At 32.9% G+C, this 13242-nt stretch overlaps 1 pseudogene; it reads left to right on the forward strand.

Annotated features, from left to right (window-relative positions):
- The first annotated feature begins 290 nt into the window (after window positions 1-290).
- Window positions 291-395, forward strand: LOC122890600 (annotated as a pseudogene).
- Window positions 396-13242: the final 12847 nt, after the last annotated feature.

Consider the following 13242-nt stretch of genomic DNA (forward strand, 5'->3'; position numbering starts at 1 on the left):
GGATGAATACCCAACTTTTGTAGCAACATGGATGGGACTGGAAGAGATTATGCTGAGTGAAGTAAGTCAAGCAGAGAGAGTCAATTATCATATGATTTCACTTATTTGTGGAGCATAACAAATAGCATAAAGGACATGGGGAGTTAGAGAGGAGAAGGGAGTTGGGGGAAATTGGAAGGGGAGGTGAACCATGAGAGACTATGGACTCTGAAAAACAATCTGAGGGGTTTGAAGTGGCAGGGTGGTGGGAGGTTGGGGGAACTAGGTGGTGGGTATTAGAGAGGGCACGGAAGACTATACTTTCAGGGATCATTTCTATAGTTTGTTACTAGAGAGGGCACGGATTGCATGGAGCACTGGGTGTGGTGCAAAAATAATGAATACTGTTATGCTGAAAATAAATAAAAAGTAAATTAAAAAAAAAAAAACAACACTTGAGACAGTGGCATCAAATAAATAAATCACTTTGAAAAGAGCCAGAGAAAATTGATCAAGTGTAACTTAAAGTAAGCGCTTCTATTTTCCCGTGTATTTCCACCAACTAAGGGAATGGAACTAAGATTGGTTTAGGTGCATGTTGATGGGTATATTGCTAGACAGTTGCTACTATGAAAGTATAGCGTTACTTATGTATTAACAAGAATACAGGATTTTTAATTTTTAACAAATACTTCTTTTCCTTTGCTTCTTTATTGCCAATTCTCTGTTTTCTTACTTCATTGCTCATTTTCTCATTTTCTTGATATTATTCTCTTGCTTTATTTAAAACAAACAAAAATATCACACTGGGGGTCTGGATGGTTCAGTTAGTTAAGCATCTGCTTTCAGTTCAGGTCAGAATCCCTGAGTCCTGAGATGGAGCTCAAATGGGGCTCCCTGCTCAACAGAGAATCTGCTTCTTCCTCTCCCTCTGCTGCTCACCCTGCCTGTGAATTCATGTGCTTGCTTTCTCTGACAATAAATAAATAAATAAATAAAATCGTAAAAAAAAGGATATCACACTTACTTTACATCATGTCCTACATAAAACTGCATGTGGTAGACCCTAGAGATGTGTGATTGAATCTGAAGGCACTGTGCTTGTGAATGTAGCATAAAAAGGTAAAATTCAGAGCCCCAGTGACTAGCATCATGACCACAGTGGAACAGGTTGCCACATACCCCTCTCTATATATAATGGTAACGAACACCTTAAACTGACAAAGTAAGTCCTGCAGCATCAGAAGTACTATAAAAAACATAGGAGGAGATCTGTTGTCATAAGGATTATTTCCCCCTTTAAAAAAAAGTATTCAGGAAGTTGAATACCAAACTGTAACCTAAGAAAGTATTGATTAATCAGTGAATGGTCTAATAAAATCCTTAAAAACATAGGCACCTAAGAATATTGATTGCACATATTCATGCTCAGAAGTCTGTGCATATTTGATATAGACTATAGAAATGATAAGACCCTAGTGGGCTTGAAAATGACTCCTAATTGAAAGTGATCAGTGCGGTTCCTCCAGCCCAATGCTTAGTGAGAATATTCTCTTACTGAAATTTAGCTAGTGGTCACTGAGCCTCTGTGGAAACTGTTTCATGATGATGAATTCTATTCCACTGCTTGACAGTTCTGTGTCTTAGAATTCTGTCTTTCTTTGCAAATTAGGATTCATGATTATAGTTTTGCTTTCAAAAATGAGTCTAGTTAATTTACTCATTCTTTGTAACAGTTTGTCCTAAATTTAAAAACCTCTAACTATAATTTTGATGTTTTGTAAAATCAAGAAAAAAAGAAAATATTTTAAATTTACATCTTATAATGTAGCCAAAACCTGACAAGAGGTATTTTGATAAATGATCAACTAAAAACAGACCACTATAATGCTAATTACATATTGATACTGATCTTATAACTCTGTAAGAATTCAGCATAAATGTGAGTATGCAATCTTCTTGGAGTAAAGAATCCCTGATGGAGTGTCCCATAGTTTATATTTCTTCTATCAAAATACATACAACTTTACTAAAATTTACTATTTGCTATAACTTTACCATAATTAATGTTGAAAAAAAATGTTCTGTATGTCCTAGACTGGAAGATAGAAATTGTGTCTATCATCTTACAATGTCAATGGGAAGGACACTGGTTGGCACCATAGCTAATGGAATATTCAATGGATACACTTTTCAACATTGCTAAGAAATTTTCAACATTGCTAAGAAAAAAGAAAAATACACTGCTAATTGAACTATCCCTTCTTTATCAGAAATGAAGTGGTGTGGAAAACAGGAGCTAAGAGCCAGTGAATATAGCAGCAGTTGTTTATGAATTTGTTAACTGAATTTTTTGTTAAATGAATTTTTTGTGATATAATGCTAGGTTATATTCTTGAAACAATTAACAACATGTAATAGTTTATATTTGCATCAGATTTAGAACAACTTTATTATAATTTTAGCATTATATACCAATAAACTACTTTACTTTTTATTCTTGAATAAATGCATCTCTGAAGTATCATAATATCAATCACTATGCTAAAACCAATTGGCAAAACGTATAATTGTTCAATAAAGTTCTGACCCCAAGGAAAGCAATCTAAAAGTTCATGAATTCATTCACCCTAAAATATTTTACCTGCCTTTCAGTCTGAGAAATTAATTTCATGGTGATAATATTTAAAAGTTCTCTAAGAAAACACTTCAGGATTATAACCTCAATTCACTTGTACTGGATGATTTGAAAAGTAAAGCACTAAACAAAATCTTTCCAGGAATAGATGTATTTAAGGCAACTGTTTTAAAATAGACTGTGTATAAGCCTCTGAATTTCTGCAGGGTCTCTGCAATCTAAGAGGTGCAAGTACATTTTATTTTTTAATATTTAAATATCTTCATTAATTAAATAATTTTTCTATCATCCATCGCAAAATGTTTATTCACAAAATATATGTGTTTACCTTACTCTGTATTTAAATTAAACTAGGGAAAAAATGTTCTGAAGATGTGTCAGAAGTTCAACATGATGACCTAGTTCAAGGTTTCATTATCTGTACTCTTTTCTAATATTTTAGGGATTATCATTATGCCTCATGCAAAGCAAGACAAATCCTATGTTGGGCTATATTTGATGGAAGCCTAGAGGCATAGCTCACTCTTCAGGTGAGAAAATACTAATGGTAAAACTAGAGAACTAATATCATTACATATTTAGGACAAGAAAGAATTAATTCAGGACAATATTATATTTATTTGTCTTAACAGTTCAATTACTATAAGATTATTCATTAATTTAAAAAGATTATTCATTATATCATTAACAGTAAGCATTCAAGGGGTATTCCTTGAATGTGGGTACTAAAATGAAGCTTCTTTTTATTTATGTTGAGAACTCAGCAAACTCTGGAGAGTAGCTCCTGACTGACAAACTAAGGGAAAGGACTCTCTTAGCTCAGAGCTCAGCTCAGGACCTTGACTTGTTATCTTACTTATGCATTTCTATATTGAAACTCTTAAGCTAAAAATTTGAAATACATTATTTTGAACTGATGCATGCATGCTGTTTATGCATATGTATATATTTCTATCCACTTTTTATTTGTGCATAGTGTATAAACTAAAATATATCAGTTATTTACCTATTTTTCACTCAGCAAATTACTGGAGAAAAATTCTGACAAGTTTCCTCCTCTTCTCTACTTAAGAATGAAAAAACATAAAACTATTTACTTCTGTTGTCAATAAGAAGAACATTTAATGTATTTACCAAGGAAGGGCTATTTTTTTCTCCCCCGAATTAGGAGTGAAGAGGCAAGGCCAGGGAGGAGGTGTGGACAAACAATAGTAGAGACAACTTGATGTATTACTGGGCTCTAAAACCTACTTCTTTGAAAACAGAAAGTCATAAGCCTTTAATTTTCACCAACTCTAAGCTTTGTGATTCTACGAAGAATATTTTTGAGAAAAATAAAAGTACTTTGGCATATATCTTGTCAAAACTTCATTATTTTTCAATAATCCTTCCCCCTTTTTTTTAAATCTCTTTAACATTTCCAATACATTAAAACTACCAGTCAGCAATAAATTGGCAAGGATATGTTTATTTTCCAATTCTGCAATAGAAAGCCAAAGTGACTTTTCTCCACTTATGAAGAGTGTAGTAGTTGTTAGGCATAACTGCCATTAGCTGTTATCATGAGCTGCTACTCATGTGGTGAGAAGTAATTGCTTTGCCTATGATTTAACATAATGATTCAGGAAACTCACTTATTTTATTTTTTAGAATCCCCAAATACCACTTCTCTTACATCATGATAATATTATTTTCACATGAGAAGAGAAGGCTACTGAAGAAGGAAATTTTAAAATTAAAGCTTTTATCCTTAGCAGACACATTTGAAAAAGTTTAACCTTAAGGAAATTTAAAGAAAAATAAGCCATTGATTCTGAACAACGAAGTACGAGTTTTTTAAAATTTGAAGTATATTATCAATAGAAACAGATGGGACTAACTACTGAATTGAAGTATTGAGTATATTTCAGATGAACTCATCTAGTCATTACCAATTTAATCACAAGGGCAAACCATACACATACAATATGACAATCTCAAGTGTACATATTAAAATTCATCTTCCAACTTTTGCATTCCTTAAAGGCAAACAATTTTTTTTTGGTTATAGCTCCACAATAGCTGGTACACAGAATATCACTGCTAAATATTATTAAATATATGAGCTAATCTATTAATTTTATGCCTAAAGGCAAAGTGTGACATAATTATCTGAATTGAAGAAATCACCAACAGTCAGCAAATATCCAGCTTCATTGTAGGTCTAGGTACCAGAAACTACTACAAATATTCACAAACCCTTATGAAGCAGAAATAAAATAGTTTGAGGATAGAAAACAAATATTAAGATAATTAATAGGGAGTATGTGTTATGAAGACAAAGTTTAAGAATAGTAAAAATATAGAAAAATGAGATCAATTAATAGATACGTGAGTTCTATTTAACTTTGTCTTAGATATGAACTGTTTATCATAGTAAACATTAACAGACTGTTAAACTTGAAAAATGATATATGACTTCACAAAAGCCATTGGGAAAAAGTTTCCAGAGCCAACACATTTCACAAAGTGAAGAATTCTCAAACCCACTGACCAGTGTCCACTGAAGCGCAAATGACCAAAACTTAAAAAAAAAACAAAAAAAAACTTAAGCATGACTTGAAATACAATAACATTATATAAACACTGGATGAAAAAGGTACATTGGAATGTGTCATCAATAGCAATAATAAGTGATTTCTACAAGGTTTTTATATAATTATAAGAAAAGTTATGATAATTTGATTTTCAGGAATTGTTATCCTCAACTTTGAGACATATTGATATTTCATATTAAATGTTAAAATTAATAATCAAGCAGACAATTATAACATAAACCTTACTTTTGCCTAGAATATCCTCAATAAAATCATTGGTTAAGTCTGTATTACTCACTGTTTTTGTTTGTATTCTTTCCCCCAACTAGTTTTGTGTGTAATTTTATGACTGAAGAAAATGATGTGGGATAATGTGTTCAAAGTAAATGATAACACTTTTTATGTATTTTCCAATCATTGTTTTTAACTTAAAGTTTAATGCATGTTTGAATATTTTAGTGACTCAATTAATATAGGAGTTGACTGATTAAATATGCCTGTCATGAAATACTGGTTGTGAAAATCAATATATTTGCAAAATATAAATCTCTTTGTCTAATAGGCACACACTAGATTGTCTTCCTGTTGAGTTCCCATTTCACTCTGAGACTTATCTTTATCTTTCCTACAAAAGATTGTAAATACACATGTTGGGAGAGAAAGAATAAACTAGATTTCAAATTTATCATTTCATTAATTTATAAAATATTTTAAGAAATATATTTATTGGGGTGCCTGGGTGGCTCAGTGAGTTAAAGCCTCTGCCTTCGACTCAGGTCATGATCCCAGCATCCTGGGATGGAGCCCCGCATCTGGCTCTCTGTTCGGCAGGGAGCCTGCTTCCCCCCGCCCGCCTGCCCCTCTAGTTACTTGTGATCTCTATCTGATAAATAAAATCTTTAAAAAAAGAAATATATTTATTTACTTTCTTTGGATATTAATAAGGATTAAGTAAACATAAAATAATATGTGTATATATACATACAAATAAATGTGTATATATAATCATATATGCTAAAACTGATAGTATAAAAGAAAATTTAATATGTTTATATAAGCCATTTACTTCTTTGTATTACTTAAGGTCTTAATATACTTTTTTAAAAACATTTTATGTATTGATTTGATAGAGAGCGTGCAATAAAGAGCACACAGGGAGAGGGAGAGGGAGAGGGAGCAGGGAGCTTCCTAGCTCTCTGCTGGGCAGGGAGCCTGATGCAAGGTTCATACCCGGGACGCTGGGATCATGACTGGCTTAGGGTCCTGTGTTTGAGCCCAAGGCAGACTGCTTAACCAAATGAGCCACACAGGAGCCTCACTCGAAGTCCTAATAAATTGTTATAGATTCATGCCCATAATTCCTTGACAGCTCAAATATTTTATTCTCTACATCTTTAAGTCACTTTAAAAAAAATTACTGAAATTTCAGAGCAATATTAATTTGAGTTTCTAGTTTTCACAATTGAGCAACAGAAAAAATTAAAACAAATTTATATACAGAATATTTTTTTATTACTTTGAATTATTTCCCTAAATTCTTTGTAGAATTATTTTGAGATTGTATTTCTATACTACTGTTTTGGAGTATTTTGAGAGTATATTTTGAGAATGTATTTCCATATTGTTGTTACCACACTATCATTTTCTCACATTCAATGTAAATTAAAACAGTATAAAAATGATGAAGCTACATAAAACACTAACACTCGCATAGCTAACTTTTGATACTCATTTTCTCAAAATAAATTATTATACTTGTTAATTAGTATTGTCCATACAGACCCTGCAACAGTCACTTTCTCCCAAATACGGCTCTTGAAGGAAGTGTTTTCCAAATCAAAAACTAATGATTTACTGTGTTGACTAATTGAATTTAAATTAAAAAGAAATAAAAAAATAAAATCAGTGACTATAATCTAATGCCACCAGAGTCTTAAGTTATATCTCTCACTTAATTAAAAATTCATTTTGATACATTTAAAAACAGGAAGCTGTTTAGATTATATGATTAGATGTCATACAGAAAATTGCGCTTATATTAAATACTAATATAAGAAATTTTAAATGTTTAAATATGCCAGCCTGACTATAAGTCATAAACATAATAAACTTTAAATTTAAAAATGCTTCATGTTAGGAAAAGTAAATGGAAAACACGTTTGTTTATTTATTTATTTATTTATTTAAATTTACTTGACAGACAGAGATCACAAGTAGGCAGAGAGGCAGGCAGAGAGAGAGGAAGGAAAGCAGACTCCCTGCTGAGCAGAGAGCCCGATGTGGGGCTCGATCCCAGAACCCTAAGATCATGACCTGAGCCGAAAGCAGAGGCTTAACCCACTGAGCCACCCAGGCGCCCCGGAAAATACGTTTTGTAAGTCACATTGATTATAGTTTTTCATGCTTGTAGTACAAACTATTCATTTTAGTGATTCCTTTAGCTGATGAGGTCATCAATTAATTTTTGAAAAACTTGTAATTAGAACTTTGCCATAGGATTTTACATGTGTGTCAACAATTTATTGTAAGGAATTTTGTCAATGATTCAAGTCAGAACAGTTAGATAGGGCCAACTACCTGATATTCTATTATGCAAGTTAAGATATCTATGCAGGATGTGCTACAAAATTATAAAAGAAATTCTGTCTGATGTAGTGAACACTAGTCATTAGCTTTTCAAATGACCTTAGTTGAAAAACAGGAGAGAGAATTCCTTGGAAACAGTTCTAAGGTATCTTTCACAATATTCTGGAGAAAGCCAGGGAAAGCCTTCTTCCATACTGAGGTCAAAGGGCAGGATGTCACCAGGACTACCTGAGTGACATAAGCAATAATGTGGGAGCTGAAGCCAACTCAGCCTGAGGTGGAAGACTAGCACAAGAGAGAGGGTTGAGCTGGGGGCAAGCTTCAAATCCAGACAAAAGTTGGGGCTGATGAGAGACTATGGACTCTGAAAAACAGTCTGAGGGGTTTGAAGTGGCGGGGGGTGTGGGAGGTTGGGGTACCAGGTGGTGGGTATTATAGAGGGCACGGCTTGCATGGAGCACTGGGTGTGGTGAAAAAATAATGAATAATGTTTTTCTGAAAATAAATAAATTGGAAAAAAAATAAAAATAAAGGTAATAAAAAAAAAATGTTGGGGCTGAGGAGGGAGGAGCAGGAAAGTTTGTTTTCTGTAGACCAGATAAAGGCAATGCTGGAGAGAGCCTTCCTGGAGCTGCCTTGATAGACCATCTCCAGACTTCTTTGGACGGGGTAAGTGGCTGAGTGGGAAGCTGGGAGAAGGTCAGGTGCAACGTAGCCACTGAGAGTGGCAGGTGCAGAAGGAAAAAAGTCCACTGCCTGGGAAATGCATTCCTACAATTCTTCCGTTTTGGCAGAAACACCTCGTAATCATTATGTGATACTGAAAAAAGAAAAGGAGAAAGCCACACTGCACAGTAAACCATAAATATTATACTTCAATGTCTAGATAAAGCAATAGGTTATATTTTCTCATTTGTAAAATTGTGTATAAAATTCAAAAGTAAAATACACAAATCTGAAAGTTTACTTAAGTATGAGTATTTTATACACATTTTATTAATGGGTATTAAAAAAAAAGATTTTCAACAAAACATCTAGTCACATATTTTTCTTTGTCCAATTTTATATGTGCTGAGGACTTACAGCCACAGATACACGATGAAACCCACATGTATGAATGTTTGCCTCATGAATTTAACTAAGCCAGCTTTTAGGTTCTCCTTCTAAAAATAAAATCCAAGTAACTAATAAAACAAGGGAGCATATAGATATTATTGTGTATTTAACTCATTCACCCTTGAGTGAACCAAGCAATTGAAGAGCCTAGAGACATTTGACATTCAACGATTTCTAAAAAAACTTTGTAACTGCTAATGATTTTATTGTCACTAAATTAAATCTACCTAAGGCAATGCCCTTTTGACTGTCACAGCCTTTACATTTTCTTTCTTCAAGCTGAATAAGTTTTTGCTAATATTATGTAAACTCCTTAATTTTTTGCTTGTGTGTGTGTGTGTATTTTTTTTTTACAAAGGATGTTTTTTATACATTGGGGATTTATAATTAGAGTATTTCTAAATTATTTTGGTTTCCAAAGTTCTTTTCTAAATTTCATCTATGATAGAGAAAACTGCAATGAAGCTTTTATAGATAATTTTCTTTGAACAATATATTAGGGCTGAAAGAATTGTATTCATGTTCATGAACTGAACATTCTATCAGAAGTTTTACAAAGACAAATTAGGTTAACTATAACCATATAACTTATTATGTTTATTATATTATGACAATATACATCAAATATATTTTCTTCAAACTGAGATTTCTTCAGAATATAAGAGTAACTTAAGGGGAAAATATCACCACTGAGATAATAGATACAATTTTATAATTTAGAGTTGAAATATAGTCTAAAATATAATCAATTTTGCCTTCAAATTCTTCATTAAATCTTTCTTATGAAGTAAACTGTCACTTTACATATCCAGACTTCTTGTACTTTTTCCAAAATTTAGCTCACTTTCATGGAGAAAACAAAACAAAAAAAAAGTGCTTCGAAAAACATGTTAGAGTGAGGTTAATTTAATTATAACAAAAATGGTATTAATTTGGTGAAAATTATTTAATACCTCCTCTTTATTTTGTATCAGAAACAGGAAAATTTGTATGGTTATTGCATTGTTTTATCTTCATTTCCACATTGTTTAACTTAGTAGTTACAAGGAAATCTTTACCCGTGTAAAATACTACTCCATTAGTTTAAAAAATCATCATACAGGGGTGTCTGGGTGGCTCAGTGGGTTAAAGCCTCTGCCTTTGGCTCAGGTCATGATCCCAGGGTCCTGGGATGGAGCCCTGCATCGGGCTCTCTGATCATCAGGGAGCCTGCTTCCTCCTCTCTCTCTGCCTGCCTCTGTGCCTACTTGTCAAGTAAATAAATAAAGTCTTAAAAAATATCATCATACATTACACATGGTAGTAATATGTAATGTGTAACTACTATGTGTAAGGCAGTCACTTCGGCTTAGGTATATGTTCTTAATGTTGATTCCTTGTTTTTTTAAATTTTGGTTCTTACAATTAAAACTAGTATAAATATTTATCCAAATCCATGGAATATACAACACCAAAAGTGAATCTTCATAGGTGATAATGATGTATTCATGTGGATCATGAATTGAAGCAGATGTACCACACTGATGAGGGATGTTACTAGTTGAGGAGGCCTGGTATGAGTGAGGACAGGGGCTCTCTAGGGAAGTCTCGATAACTTTTGCTGTATTTTGCTGTGAATCTAAAACTGCTCCAAAAAAGAAAGTCTTTCTTTAAAAAACATAAATACAGTTTAATATAGTGTAAGTATGAAATGAAGTTAATCATACGAAAATAGTTCTTTTTAAGTTTTACATAAAAAGTATAATACTATAGATGTATATATATACATATATATCAGGAATATGTATCAGGAAATTGACTCTTTAAGATTTTAGTAGATTCATTTTTTTAATAGAAACTGTATATTTACTTTCCTTTCAGTATTTGTCTATAACCTAAAAGTATAAGCAAACTGAGGTATGCATTTGGCCTTAAAATCTAAATCCTCCTAATGCTTTCAACATAGTGTTTTCCAAAAGAACGTAGCCACATATGCTCAAGCCGTCATTATATATTCAATTGCAGTCGAGGTTATTCAGTCAGCAGAACAACATCTTGTTGGCAACCTTGCTGATCTGTATAAAAGCCAATAAATACTGAATGTAGTGGTATTATCTGAGAAGAGCAATCTTGCCCAGGACACAGAGGGATCGTTCCTATCTTCCTTCAAGTGTTTTCATGAAATATTTATGGTGCCGATACACCAGAAGTGGATTTCAGTTTAATATCTACTCTCAACTGTAACTGTGTTGAAGCAGGCATTAGTCTTTCCGTGTAGGTTTTGAAAATATGATTTCAACTTGCAATGATAAATCAAGTCATACAACTATTAATTATTTGTAATGAATGGAAAAAACAAACACTGGCATAAGCAATTTTAATTAAATAATTGATAATTTATGTCAAATTCATTTTTACATTATTTGACATTACTTAAAAAGAAAACTCCCCCATCTCCAGATCATAATGGACTCAGTAACAGGGTGATCACAGACCTTGGTTAAGTAATGCAGCCCAAATGCAGACACAGATTGAAAAATAGATAAAAACTTTCATGAAATGTGAAGTTTATCTTGAAAAATTAAAAGTATATAAAAGATAAACTGAACCAGACAACTCCAAAACATCTTATATAAAACTAAGGAAAAATGCATTCATGTATTGCACATTTTAATAAGCCAATCAGTTCTAAACTAAAACAAACAAAAATACTTTACAATTTAGTGTTCCATGCATGCTGATACAGTCTAATACCCTTTTTAGTCTCCCATAGAAACTCTTGAGATGTGTTCCAACAATAAATCCAGGAAAAGTCAAAGTTTATATTTACAGATAGGTAATTTTCTTTCTGTTACATCAATGATTATATTTCAATATTTCACCACCTTCTAAGGCATTTTGTTCTACTTTGAGGATAAGTAACAGGTATTATTCTATCTTTCTATACTGGTTCTTCTTTTCTGTACATTTTTTCTGCTAACGTGTGTGTTTGTGTGTGTGTGTGTGTGTGTGTGTGTGTGTATGGTGTGGGGACAAATTTTGTCTGCTAACGTGTGTGTGTGTGTGTGTGTGTGTGGTGTGGGAGCAGATTACAAAGCACAAAATGCTCTTAAGTCTTAGGACAATACAGCAAGCAAAGCAACATATACTTTTTTTTTTGTCTGAAATGAACAACTGACTGACGATGTGACTTGGGGCAAGACAAGTTACTGTGGCTAGGCTTTAACATCTATTAAAAGAAACAGAGTGGAACTAGATAATAACTCAGATATTCTAGTAATTGGTATCTTTGAAATATATATTTTCCATTCTTATTCTATCAAGGACATATTAAAAAACTCCTCCATCAGTTATTTCTTCACAAACAGACACACACACATAGACACCCTCATCACGACTTTTAAAGTACTTACACTGCAGCCTTTGGATCAGTAGTCTACTATTGATATGCTTCATTTTTGACTTATTAAAACTCCGGTGTAATATAAAGATAGTTTGTGATATTGTTATGGTTATAAAGAGTAAAAATCAATTTACATGCCATTATTTTAAAAACAAACAAACAAACAAAAAAACCTTACCTGGTGCTCTTCTTCCAGTAATGTTCTCCCAAATCCATGAAATTTAAGTTTCTTTATGAATAACTTCCTACACACACTAGGCACAGTGACACAAATGCATTGAGTAGATAAAGATTCCCTGTTATTCTTCTACTAGTAAATACTCTTAAGTATGTTTACCAGGATATCATTTGTCCTGATAAAGATAAGGAATAGGCAGTTAAAGAGCTGCCGAACCATTTTCTTCCAGTCACCAATTTATCAGGGAACAAGACTGATTATGGGAGAAAAGTATAAGGATGGACTCTACAAGTGGGCTCAGAATCTGAGACAGTTTGTGTCCCATCTCATGTTCATTGAGGACCACTACTGGTAAGGATCTCCTCCATCAAATAAACAATATGACATATTTTGTTGATACCAATAAGTTATTCAAATGCTTGTTGAAAGTCTCTGAAACAGTGTGGCCATCATAGCAATGATGAAGTTTGTTTAAAAAATTCAAAATATGCATGTCCTTTTATTAACAGACATAAGTGAACTGATACAGAAAATTGCCCAATCTGTCAGCAGTGGAAACCAGCACTTCCAATGTGATGCCCTAGTATAGAAGAATCAGTCATCAAAGAGAAAGGAGGATTTTACTGAACCTCGTTCATCCCAGCAAGAGACAGCAATCTGCTTTAATTGGGTTGACAGTGATTCTCAATGTTGGTTTTCTTTTCCTAGATAATGTATTTGGAGACCAGAAAAAAAAAAAAAAAGTTTCTACCAAATGTTATATCAACATCAATATTATGCCACTTAA

This window comes from Neovison vison, chromosome 11, assembly GCF_020171115.1.
Source record: "Neovison vison isolate M4711 chromosome 11, ASM_NN_V1, whole genome shotgun sequence".
NCBI lineage: Eukaryota > Metazoa > Chordata > Mammalia > Carnivora > Mustelidae > Neogale > Neogale vison.